The sequence below is a fragment of the Lepeophtheirus salmonis genome, chromosome 6 (genome assembly GCF_016086655.4).
Source record: "Lepeophtheirus salmonis chromosome 6, UVic_Lsal_1.4, whole genome shotgun sequence".
In the NCBI taxonomy this organism is placed as follows: domain Eukaryota; kingdom Metazoa; phylum Arthropoda; class Copepoda; order Siphonostomatoida; family Caligidae; genus Lepeophtheirus; species Lepeophtheirus salmonis.
Window position 1 is genome coordinate 35,097,231 of NC_052136.2, and position 6,234 is coordinate 35,103,464.

At 29.6% G+C, this 6,234-nt stretch overlaps 1 long non-coding RNA gene across 1 annotated transcript; it reads right to left on the reverse strand.

Moving 5' to 3' along the window:
* Positions 1-3,734: 3,734 nt before the first annotated feature.
* LOC139905850 (uncharacterized) lies at positions 3,735-5,264 on the reverse strand. The gene is made up of 3 exons (XR_011780936.1): positions 4,710-5,264; positions 4,511-4,650; positions 3,735-4,448 (listed from the first exon to the last, which is right to left on the reverse strand). It is a non-coding gene; the product is annotated as an uncharacterized lncRNA (long non-coding RNA).
* Positions 5,265-6,234: the final 970 nt, after the last annotated feature.

The following is a 6,234-nucleotide window of genomic DNA, read 5'->3' on the forward strand; positions in this document are numbered from 1 at the left end:
AAACCCACAAGTGCGTTTCAATCTAAAGACACTACATCTTTCTTTTTTGAACTTATTTGAAAACTTGAGAGCACGGTTGAATGACGTCTACAGCAAATATAAATTTTTAAATATAGCGATAATGATTAAAATCCATATCCTTAATTTAAGAAAATAACATCTTCAAAATATCTTATTTAAAAAATTATATTGGTTACTAACCCTGCAAGATTCAAAATATCATTTGAAACTCATTTTAAAACTTGAGAGCCCAGCTATGACTTGACTTGGAAGTCAAAACTCAAGATTTTATTGGATTTAAAGCCAATTCTTAACAAATATTCATTCAATCACTTCAATTTTGTCTAAATTCCTAAATATATTTCCCCACAGGATTAATTATTATGGAGTGAAAAACACTTTGACCAAAACTTAAATGCAATATATAATCAAAAAATAATCAAGTAAATATAATCTAAAAAATCTTTCCCCCTTCCCCATCTGTATAGTTGGATTGTCTGTGATTTATTATGACTAATTGATACTAAACTCAAATAAGAAATAGCCTCAACAATATGGTCACAATATAATAATTATGAAATTAAAATGAAATTTGATGAAAATATTCAAGGACTTTACTTGGACTTATGGACAAAGACTTGAAAATGGACTTGGAATTGCTGTATAAGGAACTTTTCACAACTCTGGTAATCTACCTTGGTTCAAATCCATGAGAATGAAAAAAATATTTCATTAATTTATTTCTATGCAACAATATTTCTGTATCGATTCATAATGATTACTTCATATTTGTTTTTTAGCAAGAAAGTTAATAATAAAAATTATGTCTACGTGATCAAAAAGTTGATTTTTTAGTGCATATTCATGATTTAGATTTTTTTTTTTTCACATAAAGATAGAAATTAAATAAATAAAAACCTTTAAAAATTATATTCAAACGTCTTCAGTTTAAAAAAAAATATTCTTTAGAATTTTGTATTTTTTCCTGAGCTTGAAAAATTGCTTACCAGGTAATAAAATTTAGGGGCATATTACCTTTTTATTTTGAAGCTCAAATGTAATTTTCAAATATAGCGATAATGATTAAAATCCACATCTTTAATCTAAGATAATAACATGTTATTAAATAAAATTATTTATGATTTAATATTCTCTAAAAAATCAATTTTGTATATAAAACACAATAGCAAAAAATTTCATTTTCGTGTTATTCGACATTAAAGCAAACATATATTTGTGTAAACAATTATCATTAAAACTCAAGCACAACAAAAGAGTACAAATTTTGTTGCATAGATTGATTTGATTGTGAAATGGAAATAACGAATACAATATCTTGTATACATTTATAAGTCTTTTTTTGGTCTAATCATACATGGAATAGAGATAGGATGGGTCTCGGAACTAAATTCGAAGTACCCGGTTGCAGTATAAGTGAACTTGTATTATCCAAAAAGATCCGAGACTCAAACCGGCATTGGTTATCTGAACTCTTACATATAATAAAAAAGATCCAATCGATTTTCTGGCTCTTAAAAAGCTTATACAAGTATTGTTCAATGCTTAAACCTAATTATGAAAAAAAAGATTTTATCTATATTAAACATACACTCTATATATCTTGATTAGTGATTGGAGCGACCTCTACATAAAAAGTTGCATCACATGATTATTCTATGCAGTGTTACTTTTATCATATCACACAACTTTTCTCCTGAAAATAAACGGAAATAAAGGTTAAATATCAGTTGGTTTTTAGCCAATTTTTCTCAACTATGAACCTATTGTTCCATGATTGCTTAGAATTGTTCACAGCTTAAAAGGGCCTAATTATAATTCAACCAATCAATGTTTTTAACACTGATTAGAAAGATTTTTGTTCAACAGAAGTAAAACGGTTCCCCAATACAGTTTTCATGTCCCCGTTAAAGTCTAAGATCCCCAATCAACTGCTATGCCCCCAATAATTTATGCACCACTGTCCAACCTCTGAGATTTGGCTATTTTCAATGCTTCTCTTATAGTTTTTGAGGTCATTTTCCCCAGAAAAAAAAAAAAAAAAAAATGGAGTCGGTGGGAAAATGAATACATAGCTATCCCTCCATTTGTTTCGTCTCACCTTGAAATTAAGGATAAAATTTTTGATGGAACACCCCTCAAACCTCAAATGATATTTTCCTATTGATGTTGATCCCGTCTTAACACAAAATTTATCCAACAGTTTAAGGGTTTGGATTAAAATTCACTATCCATGTACTGTAAGAGGGAACTAGGATTATTTCCCTTTAGTTCAACACAAGATTCCAGAAATATCTCAGGACTCTGACCACTTCTAGCAGTTCCTATGATTTTCTTTATGCTCCGAGGTCATAAAGAGGCTGTTTTTGACCGAAATAAAACCTCTCTCCCCTCTTCTCTTCTTTCTCTGTCTCTTTCTACATCCCTCTCTCTGCGTCTTTTTTCCTACCTTCATTCTTTGTTTCCGTTCCCCTCTATTCAACCCTGCAACGTAGGTAGCCTCTGCTTGTATATTGTAGTGATATTTCAAACAAATAATTTTTTTAACAGATAAAAATTCGATTTGATTAGAATTTGAACAGAATTTGATTAGCTTTTTTTTGTATATGTCAGAACATTAATTATAAAAGTACATAGTTATGTGGGTAAAAATAATTTAATGAAATAGAGTTTTTTTCTTACAAGGGACTCCTTTTTTTTACAATTAATTATGCTTTAGATAGATTAGGGACATGGAAATTATCTGATTCTTGCATACGTAATAGTTAATTTATTGTCTACACATAATAATTAAATAACATATTTTTAATACGTATTCAGTGGGGACTGATAAATAATAAAACCAGACGCCATGTTGTTTCATGAGATTTAGTCAAGCAGCTGGGATATAAAGGTAATACACATACATCAACCTCCGTATCAAGCAGAACATAGATAGGAATTATTCATATGTCGATCCTCAATTTTACTTATAATCCAACAAGGACTTACACAGATTGTTTTTATATTTTTTAGAGCTTTTATAATAATTATTTTATTCTTGAGGAGATAACTATTAAATATCAAGTGTAACTACGTGTGCGGGTTCGAAGACAATTGCCCACAAATTGTCCTTTGGCAAAAAAAAATTCGGCGTAAAGTCTGCTCACGGTGTGTGTGGACTCATGAATGAACGCTGACCATGGACTCAGATTAGAATTAAGGATCGACATTGTAGTAATCCCTGCGTATACCATTGTTAGACACAACTATTATTCTCTTCTCAACCTCGACTGATAAAAAATGGAAGAAAAAATTTTAAAAAACAAATGGGGGCTTCCCTTTGTATTTTCCTTGTAGCCTACTGTTAATTATCGTTAAGAGGATAGTTAAGGATTATTAGATACATTAAATTGATAAACCTACCAATGACTGAGTATGATATGACTATAGTTGATAATATTGTAGAGAAAACTGCGTGCAAGGAGGAGGGGAAAAAAAATACATATGGTATCATTGTTTAAAATACTGATGTGATTATCACCTGCCTGCTTTATTATGATTTTTGAGGGTATAACGAATGTATTTATTAGCAAAATGTTTAATGAAGATATACTACGTATAATTGACTTCGACGTTTTTTATCCGTTACAGTAGATTTGAAAACGTCACACTCCATGAAATTGTAATTCATTATGAACCTTATTCTCAGAATAATAGCAAATGAAACGACAAAGTAGAGTATTTGAAATATATTTGAAGCTCAAAGTTTAAAAAAGAAGGCTTTAATTAAATATAATCTACATACTAAAAAATAAACCATTAAACATTTAAGTTAAATATACAAAATTAAACAATTAAAATCATATAACTATTAATAATAATAAATTATAAATACAGAATATTGAAATAATAGATTGATCCAGATAATTTTTTCTTGTTTTAACATCGGAATTCAGTTAAATATGTCATAACTTTAGGTTGCAATACACAAGCGAGACGTGGAGTTTAATCAAAAATATAATCACCCCTCTTCTTCATGTGGAAGTTGCTATATACAATTGTGCACAGGATAGATATATCTCTACCGATGAGATCTAACTAATTATTAATAATAAAGTAAATGTCAAAATCATAAAATTAGACAATAAATATACTAATAAAAAAATGTTATAAATAAATTCATCGTAAAGATTTAGAGCAAAAGCTAATTATGTAGTAATGTCCGGCGATATTACTCCCTATTAAGAGCATCAAAAAAAAATTTCCCCCGTTATTTAGGTATGCTTATATAACAACATACTATTATCATGATGGATATACACAATTGTTAATTATAATGCAACACCCAATGTAACTACCCTCGTTGTTGTGACCATTTAAACAGTTGTTTTTGCCTTTTATGAGTTTTCTGAACACCATTTCTTGGAGCCCATCAACCATAGCTAAGCCTTTAGTGATAAAAAAGTAATATTTATTGACCATGTAATATTGGAAAACCTAATTATCATACCCAAGTCTTAAAGCGAAGTAAGTAGTCTCAGACAAACTAGTTGCAAACCATCCAAAGCTACTTCCCCCGTTGTTGTGACCATTTAAGCAGTTGTTTTTGCCCTTTACTGAGTTGTGTATCATAATTCTTGATATGTTTAGCTAAAATAGAATCATATTTTATGGTTAGATTTAAAAAAAAAAAAAAATTGAATACTTACTGTGAGATAGTACAAAATTCAGAGTTCCATTTCGATATTCGTAAATACTTTTTACTGATAACTTGATCATCATTTGGTGTGGATGACTCATAACATTTTTATATGTATTTCTATATATGACATCAGTACCAACATCCTCCATTAATTTAATGATGGATCCTCGGGAACCAATATGTTTACCCTTGTATTTCTCCATAAATTTTTTGAACGTAGATGATTAGCAATGGATAAGGTTATATTACATGCAATAAGCATCGTTGTGAGATCAAAGTTAAAGTCTGACTTGATGTATTCATCGTCAAATTGATTTTATAGATGAATATCCATACTCTTGTTATGAGATGAGGATAATGAGTGGCGTGTAATTCTAGACAGGGGGCTAAAGGCACATTTATATCGACAAATCCGACAAACCATCTGTTTCTCATCCGGTAAGTATTTTCCAAATTCCTGGGCCTCCATTTTCATAAATCCAGACAGAAGGCGACGTCATTTTGGGGATTTTATTCAGTTCTCTATCGACTATCACCATCTCATATTATATTAATATTGAATAATAAAGGCGGGAATGATCACGTTCATGATTGATAGAAGAAGATGTATATTATTTAATCAATGATGCCATAAGTAATTCTTCTTTTCTCCTCGCACGCTTTTCTATTCTTACCAAAATTATCACCCTTAGATATGACACGAATTCTAAACGAACATATAAATATAAAAATCCAAATCGTACCTAATAAGTTTTTTTAAATTTCATAACACATAAAGTTAGCTGCTTTAAATCATGCAATAGTCAACTTATGAAAATTAATTAAAACAGCTGAAAGGAAAAAAATAACAGACATTTTTATTTTTTTAAGCGAGCCGTGAAATACGGAGTGGGGTTAGCTTTTATCTCCTTCATCCCATAGTTACATAGAGCTAAATTAATAAAACGTCATTATAGCTAAGATGCTCTCTAAAAAGAATTCTTCAAATTGTCAGGGTTAGCATATGGATTCTCGGTTTATTTATTTGCTTATTTTTATACATACCGAAAATGCTAAGGATTTACACCTCTAATTGTAACATGATGTACATTATACACCCTGAGTTAGAAAGAGGTTTGTACTTGAATAGTACGGCAAACAAATGTATGAACCGAGCAAAAAAAAATCTCATGTAACTTTCTGTAATCAAAAAAGATATTTCGAAATAGAGATTATAATAATACATAATTTAGATCTGACATAAATGAGCACATAAGCTTGAAATATCATAGATTTCACGTTTATAATTAGCATGCCTGCCCGTTCCATATCCTTACTTAATCACATACTTACATCCACAAATTATCTGTGCATATGAACATAAATATATATGACCATATACATTAGAATGTTCCGTTTTCGATTGAATATTTTTTTTCACTGCACATTGATCTTTTATACTGAATATAATCAACAAATTAACTTTGCAAAGTTTAAGACCTCTCAGATGGTTTTTGGCTTTATAAAAACCATTTTAATTTAGGAAAAATGAT